General features: G+C 40.0%; 1 protein-coding gene across 5 annotated transcripts in view; it reads left to right on the forward strand.

Annotated features, from left to right (window-relative positions):
* CHRM3 (cholinergic receptor muscarinic 3) overlaps window positions 1-14866 on the forward strand; it is a 229645-nt gene that overhangs the window by 96721 nt on the left and 118058 nt on the right. The window contains exon 1 of one of the 5 annotated variants that reach the window (XM_083496892.1): window positions 14172-14283. The exons of the other annotated variants lie outside the window; for them this stretch is intronic. The gene's annotated coding sequence lies outside the window, so the exon portion shown is untranslated. Of the gene's footprint in view, window positions 1-14171; window positions 14284-14866 lie in introns of those variants that run through there. 5 annotated transcript variants of the gene reach the window in all.

Here is a 14866-nt window from a genome sequence, read left to right on the forward strand (position 1 = left end):
TTGGAACTCAATTTTCCAGACTTTAAATAATATCTTTCAAAAATATGGTCAAGTTAATATTTTCTATTTGAGCCAATATCTTTTGTAATAATTTTCATATTTCACACTAAGCAACAGGAAGGAGTAGGTCAGCAAGGTAAAAACAGTACACATTTAAAGGAGAAATTACCATATAATGGTAGAATTCTTAACCTTATAGAAAGCTGGAGATGATCGTGTCAAAAATGTGCCTTGCATTTCAGCAAAGCTTGAATTAATCGACTCTGAGAAATGCTAGATAGAAGGGAGCCCAAGATGAGTAGCAGTTTCTAAAGAGTTAGTAATGGCACAATTGCAAACTATTCAAATGAGAGGGAAAATGGAATAAATTTGTAAAAGTGTGGCTGTGGAGTCACATGGATTACTATATCTGCTTTGGGGCGCTGCATCTTAAGAAAAATGTGGACAATCTGCAACAGTTTCTGAGGAGGGCAACAAAGACTACCTGAATTGTGGAAAACAGGCCCTATGAGGAAAGACAGAAAGAGCAAGATAAGTTTACCCTGCAGAAGAGCAGATGGAACCAGGCAGGAGAGCACCCTTCAAATACCTAAAGGGGTGCCGCATAGGAGAAAGACTTGCTCTTTGCTACCCCAGAGGCCTGGAAGGAATCCAAAGAGGCTCTTCAGGCTGATCCCCTAAACCCTTAACAACGTGAGCAGTTTGGCAATTGAAGCAATTCCCTGAACCTTATCTCTTCCTCGCTGGAGGGCTTCATGCAGAGGCAGGACAGCCACCTGTTGAGTATGTTATAGCTCTGAATTTTCCTGCATTTGAGCAGGAATATGGGCCAAATAATGTACAAGCCCCTGCAACTCAGTAAGACTGTAGTCTTTAGGAAATCAGTGAAACCCACTTCATACCAGCAGACCAATGAAAAACTATGGTGCTCCAGGCGGCCTGGCCTTTCCTGTTTTTTGGGTACGGGGGAGTAAATGGTCAATAGGGGGTTTTATCGCCATAACAATACTGCTTCTGTTTTTTTAATGTATTGCACTTTATTGATTTGACTTATTGATTTTTATGCTTTGTAAGCAGCCCTGGTGGCTTTTTAAATCCATGTTTGGAGGGGTATGCATTTCAAAAAGAAATCAATCTAAAACACAATGCCTTCATTTAATCCATTTGCCTATGAGAGGTGCAATCTGAGAGCAAAATATTACAGTTAAAGAGAGGGCCTTTACTTAGCTAAACAAGTGTCATAAATGAGAGCCAAAAGAGAAAGAGAGAGTTAAGGCTGTGGTTCATTTGAAAAGCAGTGAATATACAGTGGTACCTCGGGCTACATACGCTTCAGGCTACAGACTCCGTTAACCCAGAAATACTACCTTGGGTTAAGAACTTTGCTTCAGGATGAGAACAGAAATCGTGCTCCAGCGGCGCGGCAACAGGGGGAGGCCCCATTAGCTAAAGTGGTGCTTCAGGTTAGGAACAGTTTCAGGTTAAGAACGGACCTCCAGAACGAATTAAGTACTTAACCCGAGGTACCACTATATAGTTGATAATAGTAAGACAAATATTCCAGTGTAATATGTCTATTTCAATATAATGTGGTGATCTGTTGTGGAGCAGCCCCATCAAAGAAAGTAACAGTGCTTAGACAGACCCCGTTGCTGGTTGCAAAGGGTCCTCAAGACCCCCAAAATCTAGGTCTGCCACTGTATGTTTGTCACAATTATTGCTGTTTCTATTCTGCTACAGTTCATCTTTTACTAAAGCCTACATTGTCGGTCTTGCTATCTGCTGTGGCTGAAAATAATGTAATTTCAACAGAATGGACGTGGGTGGCGCTGTGGGTTAAACCACAGAGCCTAGGACTTGCCGATCAGAAGGTTGGCGGTTTGAATCCCCGTGACGGTCCCTGTGCAAGTAGATAAATAGATACCGCTCCGGCGGGAAGGTAAACGGCGTTTCTGTGCGCTGCTCTGGTTCGCCAGAAGCGGCTTAGTCATGCGGGCCACATGACCCGGAAGCTGTACGCCGGCTCCCTTGGCCAATAAAGCGAGATGAGCACCGCAACCCCAGAGTCGGTCACGATTGGACCTAATGGTCAGGGGTCCCTTTACCTTTACCTAATTTTAACAGAAAGGAAGCATCAAGAGCAATGTAACTGTGTAATGTTTGCAGACCAGAAGAACAATAGTGAAATACTGCTCTTATTCATTTGCGTGATTTCCATTCCTAACATCTGATAAATGTGTGAATTGTGGCAATTTTCACTCCCTTACCCATTTCCGACAGAATCCTCTGACATCCCTACAAGGAGGGTTGCAGGGTTAAGAGTGGGGGCAAAGGAAGCCTAGTTCCACAAGCTTACTTCTGATCATGGCCTTTGGGATCCAAACTGTAGCATTTACATTGTCTCTAATGGAGTAATGTGAGAAAATGTGCTTGAAGATTATCTTTGAGCAGTGGTTCATGTTGGCTTGTGTTTTTATTAATTTCCCCTGCCTTAGAAATCTTATGGAACATTGGAAAAAGTAAGCAAAACAAAAAGAGTGAATGCAATTTAAATCTTATTGTTCAGTTGTTTCCCGTGTATTCATATTTAAAAATATTGGTGAACATAAATGTCACTTGTACCAAAATACTCCCCCCCCTGTATATTTTGGTTCAGTTTAGTTAGCTAAAATTGCTTTGATATTAATTTCCATTGTTTCTGAAATATGCAGATTGAAAACAGTTTTTTTCATTGTACTCATTAGTAACATTTATATGCAATGCCTATCTTTTCTTTGAAGAGCTACAATTCATTTCATTTGAGAACCTGTCTATCCAAAAGTTAGGCTCTATATATTGCACATAAATGTACTTTCAAGCCATATTTTTAGAAAAAGGTCATGGCTCTTATAATTCATGAATTGTTTCAGTTTAAAGACAAAATTAGGGGAGAAAACCAGTTTGGGGCCAAAATAGATATTTGAATCACAGCACTGTAGAGTTGAAAGGGACCCCAAGGGTCATCTAGTCTAACCCCCTGCAGTGTAGGAATCTCAACTAAATCATACATGACAGATGGGCATCTAACCTCTGCTTATAAGGTTTCAAGGAAGCAAAGTACACCACCTGTTCATTTGCACAACCCAAGGTAACATAATATCATATACAATAGGATTTAATTTCTGAAGGTTCCATGAGATCTTGAAAATACTGCACTAAAGGGGCATTGAGCTTAAGGGGGCCCTTGAATCTCCCCTGCAAACCTCAGCGATATCCTTTTCTTAAAAAAAATTATCAGGGAAAACAGAACAAATTCTGGAAGTTAAAGAAAATTAGTAACACATATTCTCATTAATATAATGTCACAGTATGGAAGACCAAAGCCCCAAAGTGGTGAGATGTCTGGTTGTATGTAAGGAGTGGAGTGCATCCTTATATGGAAAAGAGATGGTTTGAACTAACATAGCCGGTCAAGAACATTTGTTACTGACCAGGGGTTTAAACTCACATTTAGATAAATACAACAGGGAGTTTAAAAAAGCAGGGGTGAGGAACTTGTGACTTCAGATTTTGTGACATTACAGCTCTCATCTTCTCACACCTTTGGATAGGCTGGCTGGGCTGGTGGGAGTAAGTTCCTCTGAGTTCCTTGGGGAATGGTGTAAGCCTGTAATAGGCATGTTTAGGACTGCATTCTTAAATAGAGTTGCATGAACACATTTCAGAATTCCTTGAGCCACAACTGGCAGAAAAACACAATCCTGATTCATATTTTGTTTAATGCAATGTCAAAATTAACCAATCTGATTATGAGAGTGCTTTCCACTGATGCATAACTGTGTGATATAAAAAATCTGGTGTCTCTTTATATTCAGGCATTGCCTCACTCTGGGGAGAAAAAGTAGGTTTTCATGTTCTGTTGTTTATTTCCGTTTTCCTTTTGTGTTGATTTATCAAAGTATGAAGTGGAGGTTATTCCTGCGACTAGGGAGATGGAGAGGGCCTTGCCTGTGGGAAGGCTATTTCAAATAAAAATGGATGTGTGCAAAAGTGCCTCAAAAAAAAAAGCCTGAAGTTTCAGAAGTGATAAGGTGCTTTCTTACTGATTTTAGCTGCACATCAAAACCAAGGCACCCCTGGGGTCCCACAATGGCATTGCAGTAGAATACAACTGAGGAAGAATATATGCATTCTTTTGTCAAAAGGTAACTCTGTAGCATATGCAACCAATTCTTAAACGTTTTGTGATCTGAGAAGAAGGGACTATGTTAATTGGCTGTCCTATTGTATGGAGATTCTTTGAATGTGCTCTCTGTGGAAAATGAGAATGAGTCAAACAACTTGTTTGGGGGGGGAAATAAAAACTTGTTCACATAAGGTGGTTTTTTCTTTTTTTTTCTTTTGTTTTTGCATAGGAATCTAGGGGTATGGGCATCTTCTGAGATTCATAGACTGCACCGTTGCTGAGATGTGCAAGTCCCACCTTAATATCAGAAGCAGCCAGGAAAGACGTATGAGCCAGTTGCACCCCATTTCTTAATACTGTAGGAGCCAGCCCTAGGACTCAGAGAAACATTCACATCTATTCCAGTACACATGATAGATTTGAACGAGTGTTTGTTAGGCAAAATATGACATTTTGAAGCAAGTTGTCTTGGGAGAGCTAAGGAAAGAGTGAGTGCTTTGTGAAACCGAAGTGAGTGAAAATATTCAGCTAACGTTGTGCTGAAAGAAAACATATTGAAAGGAATGCAGAATGGCTCCGCTAACTAGTGCGCCATTGCCATTGGGATAGTGCGAGAGGCTATGTGGTGGACTACTGGTAGACTTCCAATTTATTAACAAAAAATGAGCAGTATACTAGAGATTAAAGGTACCGCTAGTTCTGGCTTTGCTCCTGGAATAACAGGTGGCAGCTCTGCCCAATAGTTCTTATCATTTATGTAAACAATGAGGTCTGGCCACCATCCTTCATGTTTTTGTATTCCCAAGAACAGGCTGCTGTAATGAACTCTGAGTGGGGGCTGCTACTGAAGAGTGTTCAGAAGATATTGCTTCTGCAGAATGCTCCACCCACTTACTGATAAGAACTGTTGAGAACATACAGGGCTTGCTTTGTATTAGAAGAAGAAGAAGAAGAGTTTGGATTTGATATCCCGCCTTTCACTCCCCTTCAGGAGTCTCAAAGCGGCTAACATTCTCCTTTCCCTTCCTCCCCCACAACAAACACTCTGTGAGGTGAGTGGGGCTGAGAAACTTCAAAGAAGTGTGACTGGCCCAAGGTCACCCAGCAGCTGCATGTGGAGGAGTGGAGACGCGAACCCGGTTCCCCAGATTACGAGACTACCGCTCTTAACCACTACACCACACTGGCTCTTCTATGAGTTTTCAGTGCTGCCCTAATCCCCTAAATGATCTGGACCATCATATTTTAGAGAATATCTCTTCATATATAAAGGTGTTTACTCACTAAGGAAGTGTCCTGATCGGTATTTGGCATCTATCGGGCAAAAGAACTTAAAGCCAAGATATGGAGCCTTTTTTCTTTTAGCGAGTTAATTGAAATGCATTTGCATTGCTTTCTTTGATGCTACCTTAATGTTGCTGTTTAACTGCGAGAGATGGAAATGGCTTGGGATTTATAAACACAGATGAATGGAATAATAGGTGTCAACTAAAAATAGATCGAGAATACTTTAAGGATCTCTGCCCACTTCAAGAGCATAAAATGTGAGTGGAAACAACCATATTTCAGGTGGTCCACAAGCTAGAAATTCATTTCCATTTCCATGCAGTAGGTGAATGGTTGGTCTACACATACATAATGCAAGATGAGTTCTTTAGATATAGTAAATGCAGGATAGAGAATCTAGTGGTATGATTGGTGAGAGGCAACCTGCGAATGTAAGAGACGGAAGGAAGGAAGGCACGCAAGACCGAGTGGGAAGGCATGCTTGGTGAAGAAAAATTTTGAGAAAATGTTTAGTAAGGCAAATGGAGAAATTAAAGAATATGACCTGTGATTTGGGAAACTGGTCGAAATAGTGCCGGTGGTGTAAACAATGGGGAGAGAAGTTAACAAATAAAAGACAGTCTGAACAAGAACACAACACAACACAACAAAACAAAACATGTGAGAGGGATAGTTTGCTAAGGAAAACTGTAGAGGGGAATTTGGAAGCCTGTAATATGATCATGATAGTACTACTTACCATGTTTTACATAATGTATGCAATGTAAAACTTTTATATGTTTATATTTAACCAGTAGAAGGATCTAATGCAGCCTTTGAACACAATGTACATATAAGATTCTCTGCCACCTAGAACAGCCTTCCTAGTGAGGTTTACCTGGCACCACCCTAGTGATTTTCCCGGTGGCAGGTGATGAAGGCCTTGCTGCTCACCCAGGCCTTTTAAATAACCTTTAAAAACTGAGAGGCCCAGACTTAAAAATCTGTATTTTGATTTTGAAGGTGGTGAGCTTTGTTTTTGTTGTACTGCCAACAGCTTTTGAGGTTATGGTTTTATATCTTGCTTTGTATCTAAATTGTTTTGACACTTATCATAAGTGTCAAAACACTTTGGATTCAGCTCTACAGCTGCAAATAAAACGTTTTAAGTGTGTTTTAAGTGCAATATACAATGTGACACTAAATGCCTTATGAAAAATTCAATGTATTTTTAAAAATGCTTTTTAAAAAAGCATTTTCAGAATGTTTTTTATCTGTGTGTAGTTTCCACCTTTGTTTGGGTGTGGCATAGTCAAATGCCACCATTATTTTAAACTAACTAACTAAATAAATATTAATTTGAACATACTGGGTGTAGGAAAAGTTCAAAGCTGGATAACCAGAAATTCTGGACTAGTCTGTTATAGCTAACTTATTCCCCCCTATTCTATTTGCCAAAAGGACGTCCAACAATCTCATTCCATCTTCTTGTCTGGATTCAACTTCAGTTATGTTCCCAACTGTATTCAAGCCCTAAAGACAATAGCTTGATTGAAGCGCAGGGTGTGGTAAATTAAGTAAGTATTAAGAAATACAACTATGGAAATTAATGGGATGCTTTCAGTCTGCAGGTCTCTGAACCTTTGCAAACAGACCTCTTATAGGTGTGTTCCAGCATTTTTGGTTGCAAAACTGCAGTGAACCTTCCACACTACTGTTGTTGTTGTTGTTGACGACAACCTGACTTACTGAGAACTTATGTCTATAGCCAATCAAGATTTCTCAATTAGCATAAGGATAGTATCAACCAATGTATTTCTGTTTACAAATGCTTTGAACCAGATGTTCAGATGTTAAAGGAGCCAGAAATATGCACCCAAAGACTGAAATAATCAGTTCCAATGAACTGTAGTACATGCACACTTAATTTATAATAGAATAAAGACAGTGCTGGGCTAGCAGCCAGACTTCCCATTTTCAAAACCAGTGCTTGGCTGTTATGCTCAAGCAGCAGCAGATTATTAGTCCAGTTCAGCAGAGCCTCTGTGAAGTTTAACTCCTGCATTCTTAAAACGCTGCAACTTTTGCAGCCTGATTCTATGCAAAGTTAGGCATGCATATAAATACATTTAAATCAGTATGTTTTAACTGAAACCAAAATTTCCAAAGGCTTGCACCAGTAGTTTAATTGACTCGTCTGCACTGAGAAACTTGTTCTAAATATAAATTAATTCTGCTGTTTCTGCACAGGGGCATATGCTACTTAGAAACAATAACTAAGCAAATAGTTGAAAGAGAGAAATTCTGAACCAGTTTCAACCTCTGAAATATTTTTTGAAAAATTGTTAATGAAGTCAACATTTGAAAAAGACTGCTGGTCCAGTATCATGCAGTATTATGTACAGTGGTACCTCGGGTTAAGTACTTAATTCATTCCGGAGGTCTGTTTTTAACCTGAAACTGTTCTTAACCTGAAGCACCACTTTAGCTAATGGGGCCTCCCACTGCCGCCGCACTGCCACCACACGATTTCTGTTCTCATCCTGAATCAAAGTTCTTAACCCGAGGTAATATTTATGGGTTAGCGGAGTCTGTAACCTGAAGCATATGTAACCTGAAGCATATGTAACCCGAGGTACCACTGTATTTGCAGAAAGTATTACAGCATCGCTTTTCCAAATGTTCTTCATCTACCTTCCTTTTTCTCTAGCGTATATCAGACTTGTGCAAGGGGATTCAACGACTTATCATGCTATGTATGTTCATTTGATCACATTGCTAAAAGCAATGCTTCATACGAATATGTTTTCAGATATATTTAGTTTCATTTTTTTTAAAAAAAAATAACAGGCATTAAGGATTTGCAATGAGGCATGCAACCTTTCACCAATGAGACCAACAGTAGTAGATCAGACTAAGGTTCCATCTAGTCCAGCATTCCCTTTCTTACAGTGCCCAGACAAATGTTTCTTGGAATCCCATAAGCAGGGCATGAAGTATTAGCCCTTCCCTCACTGTTGCTCCATGAATCCTCCACAAATTTGTTTAATACCCTTTTAAAGCCATGTAAGGCAGTGGCCACTATTACAAGTTTGTGACTGTAACTTCCATAAATTAATTATGTGTTATGTGAAGAAGTACTTTCTTTTGTTTGTCCTGGATCCTGCTGGCCTACTGCCAATCCATTTCATCAAGTGGATACAAATTCGAGGAGGAAAAACGCACACACATTTTATGCTTATTTTTCAGAGCATCTGCGTTCACAGATCTGTGGGCGCATGCTTGGAAGGTAAGATTAATGCTGGGGCATATTTGCCAGTACGCATTATGAAAGGCATCCAAATATCTGTAAATATGATATTTAATTTAGTTCCTCTTCTCGGTCTGTGATGTTGCATAAGCTTCTCATGTAAAGCAAGCTGCCAGACCCTGGCAATCTAACTCTTTACTGAAAAGTCTGCTGTGACAATGCTGTTTCTGCTCGCTGTTTCTTTTAGTGTTTGGGGAAGGAAGACTCTGCAGTTACTAGTAACAGTGAAACTCACTCTGCATATGCTCCAGTGCACTTTATTGTCATTCAGTCATTACTTCTATTGAAAAATTATTCTTTTCTAGCCACATATTTCTTTGTCTCATTATTACTCAGTTTAAGTGTGACCAGTGTTGTCTTGTATAATGTAACTTGCATGCATGTGTATTTACATTTACTTCCTTGTCTTTTAATCTGTGGCTCACCTCACAGTTTCTGTTACCTGGTCCTATCTCATTGCATTCTCCTATGGTTCAGGCTAGATTCTGGTCACCTTATCCGTATCCACCAAATCCCTAGCCTGACCTACACATGTCCAGAAATGTCCTTTAAATCTATAATGCACACTTGATCATATGATCAAGGTTTGTTCTTCCTTCCAAAACAGGGAAGAGAAACAAAAAGTCTCAAAGAATATATATGAAAAAGAGCTGTAGAGGCTATTCTGCTTTGAAGAATGAAACATAGGCATATTAACACATAATATGCTAACTAATATGCCCATGCTAATAACACATGCTAATGATTAACAGACAATAACACGAGTTTTAAAACAAGGGGATATTATTTCATGATTCAGCCTTTTGCCCTATTATTATACTTCTGTACTCTGCAATATTTTATTGAGTGCATCCTATGTGATATGTTTAGAAGGCTGATAGACCCTGTTTTTAAGTTTTCTATCTCGGATTAAATTGATTCTTTAAATAAACTGAGAGACAGGCACATTTTCCCTCACCAAGTGGACTTCCGAGTTGTTTATAAAAGATTTATCCTTCAAGTTTCTTTCATCTGCACATCTATCTTTACTAATAGTGATTCCCCCCATCCCCCAAAAAATGCAAAGAAATTTGATTGGGCATCAAATATTCATCTATGGGAAATGAACAATGTAGAGAAATTACGGGCTAGCCCAGCTAGTGGAACAAATACCTGCCAAGAGATTTTTAACTGTTGTACTTCCCATATATTTTGCACGATGTTTAATTTTTAATTATCTTGCAAAATGCAAAGGAGGTTAACTTTTTTAAAAAGTTAATGTACGTGCAGCAGAATTCTGCAGGAAGTACAATTCTAAATGAAGAAGAATATACATTTTGGTCAAATGTAATCTCTTCTGGGTGGGCTGGATTTGAATAACCTTGATACAGTAATGAGAAATGATTGCTTTTCTTTCTTTCTTTCTTTCTTTCTTTCTTTCTTTCTTTCTTTCTTTCTTTCACTGACAGAAAACATTATACTATAGCAATATAACAATGGAAAGAGATCCTGGGTCCTGGGTGCAAAAATTCTCTATGGCATGGGCAGACTAATATGTGCATAGCACATTCCTACAAATAATTCCATCTACATACCACTCATGTGTAAAGCAAGCACTCTGGTAACAGGTGGTGGTAACAAACATCTCCCATAAGGCTCTCTGAAATGTGGGCGAGGACTAAAGGAATGCACAAACTTGTCATAAAGATAGGTCTTCAACTAACCATCTCCCAGATAGGCTATGTGTTCTCAAGGCTTTATATCAGATCGTATTGCATCCTGCAAAGTGCAATGCCTTAAGTTCAGAAAAGGACCCAACTTTTATTAACAGGATTAGTATGCTATGAGCTATGGTCCTGTGAGTATGCTACCCAATAGAGGCATACCTCACTTTATTGTGCTTTGCTTTATTATTGCATTTCACAGATATTGCTCCTTACAAGGACGCGGGTGCAGCTGCAAGTAGCCTAGCTGTTTCCAGGGGAAGGAAGCTATCTGCCACCAGCATCCCTCTTCTAGCCACAGGAGTGGAGTTGGCTAGGGTTGGAGCCGGGTTTTTCCTCTTCTGCCCTGCAACAAAGGGTTCCGGGCTTATTGGACTACGCCACTGATGGCCAAACTTGGCCCTCCAGCTGTTTTGGGAGTACAATTACCATCATCCCTGACCACTGGTCCTGTTAGCTAGGGATGATGGGGGTTGTAGTCCAAAAACAGCTGGAGGGCCAAGTTTGGCCACGACCTGACTACACAGTCTACATACCACATACACAGTGTAGTGTAAATATCTCTGAAGTGTGCCTGTATATTAGATGTTTAAATTCTCTTGCTCAGCTGAAATTCTTATAGTAAAAGAAAAATAATGAGAAATTATTGTAAGTCACATATCAAAATTCCCCTCCCCACATCTTTGTCAGCTCAATTTTCTTGAGAGAGAGACAGAGGTATATATGTATTTAAATACATACTATCTGATTGTACTACCCATATGCCAAATTCACACAACAAGGGACCAGTCTCACCACTGCCAACCTTTGCAGGAGGCGAGTCTGAAGAACTAAGACGGATAATAGTGGCGAGTGTTGATGTACCAGGCTTGAGGATGTGGACAAGGTGCTTGGATTGGTCAGGGTGATCACTTGCGCTCTAGACCCTTGCTTCTCTTGGCTGAAAAAAACCAGCAGAGAGGGAACAGCTAGCTGGGCCAGGGATCGATGCCTCTTTACAAGAGGGGGTGGTCCCTGCCTGTTTGAAGGAGACAGTGGCAAAACCATTACTTAAGAAACCTTCCCCAGATTCAGAAAACCTAACTAACAACTGGCCAGTTGCTAATCTCCCTTTCCAGAGCAAGGTTCTGTAGCAAGAGTTCACAGACCAGATCCAGGTGCTTTTGGAAGAAATTGATTTTCTGGATCCATTTCAATTGGGGTTTAGGCTCGGTTTTGGCACAGAAACTGCTCCCGTCGCCCTGTATGATGACCTCTGTTGAGAGAGAGAGAAGAGAAACCTGTCCCTGTTAATTCTTCTTGACCTCTCAGCAACTTTCAATACCATCAGCCATGGTATCCTTCTGGAGTGACTGTCCAAACTAGGGGTGGATGGTACTGCTTTGCAGTGGTTCCAGTCCTACTTGGATGGTTGTTCCCATAGGATCTTGCTTGGGAAATGCTTTTCAGCCCTGTGGAACCTTCAATGTGATTACTTCAATGTGTTATACATAGGGCTGTCTCTGAAGATGGTTTGGAAACTTCAGCTAGTGCAAAATTCAGTGGCCAGGTTGCTCACTGGAAGTTTGAGCATATTACACTGATTCTAGTCTGATTGCACTGGCTACCAAATAGTTTCCATGCCCAATTCAAAGTGCTGGTTTTGACCTATGAAGCCATAAATGGCTCAGGACCTCAATACCTCAAGGACTGCCTCTTTCCATATAAACCTACCCGGACCCTGAGATCATCTTCTGAGGCCCTTCTTTGTGTGCTCCCTCCTCAAGAGGTCTGGAGGGTGGCAACCCGAGAATGGGCCTTCTCTGCAGTGGCTCCCTGTCTGTGGAATGCTCTCCCCAGGGAAGTTTGCCTGGTGCCTCCATTATATACCTTTAGGTGCCAGGCAAAAACATTCCTTTTTAACCAGACCTTTGGTTTATTGACATCCTATGCCCTTTTAAAATGTGTTTATTTTGGGGGAGGGGGTTACTGGGTTGTTTTTATTTTGATTATGTATTTTGTGGTTTTATATTTTGATTTTATTCTGTGAACTGCCCTGAGACCCCCAGGTATAGGGCGGGCAGTATATTAATATTAACAACAACAACCACCAAAATAAAAGCCAACGAATTGCTTGGTAAAGATGGCATTCACAGGAGACAGGAGACATCTCAAGGAACTCAGATGTGAAATTGCTTATCTTCTAACAAAAATATGTAGCTTGTCCCTTGGATAAGCCACTATACCCAAGGACTGGAAAGTAGCCAATATAATGCCCTGAACTCTTGAAAAGGAGTAGAACAGAAATTGAGTTAGACAGTACAAGTCTTCTTGCAAGTGGTAAACTGACAGCTTGAGAACTCTTTGGTTTCCTTCTTCCTTGACTGACTCCACAAGGATTGTTTAAGGCTTTTATGAGAGGCAATAGAAATTTCAGGATAATGGACATAATTTACATTACTCGGTGTCCTTGAAACTATTGCCTCTTAACTGTGGCACACCCTGAGAACTACCATGCATTCTTATTTACCAGGATGTTAAATCCTGTAAACATTCCTTTACTAAAATAAACAGCCAACAGACCTGCCAAAGATTGGCTCATTTGCGTAACTGAATTAGTTATACTCCTGGCCACCTTTTGATTACAGTATGTATCTTTGTTCTTTGTAGACGTTTTCATAGGTTCCTTTGTTGCAGATTTCCCTGAAACAATTTCGAAACCTTTGCAAATGCTTTTTCCACCCTTTAAAAACTAGCAGTCATATTTATATTCTAGATAGCTACTAAAAACAAACCAAGCAAAAGAGAACTACGGTCCCAGCTGCAAAAGGTGGACCCTGTGGGATGTGATCCTGTATTGCCATCAGAAAGAAGCCACAGGAAGTTTATCCAACCCCTGTCAGATTTAAATCTGAAATGTGTCTTTGCAAAACGCCATCATGATGTTCATGCCGTATGACAGGCAAGAGTTCGTCTTCTCAGTTTCTTTGGAGAAGAGATTAGGAAAGTAAAATATAAATACTAGTAATGGGATTAGGCCAGTTTTTATTCACTGCCTATGCTAAATCATTGGTGATATGACAAATTAAATGCTATATATTTATATTTTATAATTTAGTTAAAAAGAGAGTATATAAAAGCGTAACTGAAGATGAAGTATGAGTCATTGGTATCAGAACACTTTATAAGTAAATATTTATTCATAATACATCCATGCTTACAGGTTCCAAATGAAACTGGAGTGTCTTTGTACTAGACTAGATGTTCATTTTGAACATGCCAGAAACCAGCAGTTACCTGAAATAGAAAGGTGAAGTGAGGGACAGCGTGTTATCCGTATATTTCATATTGGAACTGAGTTGAAAGCAGTGCACTTACAAAGTCAGGCACAGAATACAAATGTCAAAGATTTTAGTGTAAAGCTCAGAATACAATGCTACAGTACAATTCTTACGGCAAAGTTTAGTCCAAGTGACTGTTCCTCTGTATGGCTTTTTTCAGAAGATAACAAAAATAAAACACAAATGGGAAGTTGTAGGAGTACTGCTGCTCAAATGTATTATTCTGACTCACTTTTTAAATACTTGCCAGTGCTTTTCTTATCATGGCTTTGTCAAGACTCTGACATATGATTTGTTTCTGTGCTGATAATAATTTAACTATCACATAGTGCTGATTCTTGTTGGTGGTAATGGTAGGACTTCTCTTGACTTTTGTCCATAACAATCTGCTTATCTTTTTATTTGAGGGCTACAAAATATTCTGTCATCATAGTCAACCTGGAGGACCAAGGCATAGGTTCTTTGAAGTCCACTCTAATTAAGAGCTAATTAAGAGCTAATCCCACATTGGGATGCCAGGTAGGACTGGAGAGATGCTCTGCAGAGGAATCCCTCTGTTTTTAATTTGATTTTTAAAAGGAACAAAGAACTCAAGATTTCTTGTAAGCAACACAAGCAAGTAACCAATACCATTAAGCAGTTGCAAAGAAAATGAAGCAGGGAGATTATATTTCTGGCCTTTAATAAACTCCAACTACAGTTTCAGGCTCTGGTTCTGGCTGTGAAGGAGACACCCATAATACCAGTAGGGATGGATGCCCATCTCCTGCCTAGCCCTGCAGGCTCTACTAGTGAGAAGTACTGGCATTGCCTCATCTCTCCGCCTGCAAAAGGAAGCCACTTAAAACCCCCTAACTTGGATTGAAATTTCATTAGCTCCACCCCTTTGCCAGTTCCCATTAGGGAAGCTGCCAACTGCTGCCTTGTAACTCTTAAATAGGTCAGCAGGGCAACATTCCAAAATGGGAGCAGCTGCTGTCTCCAGAGCAGCAGTAAGTAGAGCTCCCACACTAGCCTTTCTTGTTTAGCTCAGAATCTATTTTTCTCCATTCACAGTTACTTCTCAGGCTGCGCCAAAATGTGCACACACACCCTCCAGCTT

Source organism: Podarcis liolepis (genome assembly GCF_965112155.1).
Source record: "Podarcis liolepis genome assembly, chromosome: 3".
In the NCBI taxonomy this organism is placed as follows: domain Eukaryota; kingdom Metazoa; phylum Chordata; class Lepidosauria; order Squamata; family Lacertidae; genus Podarcis; species Podarcis liolepis.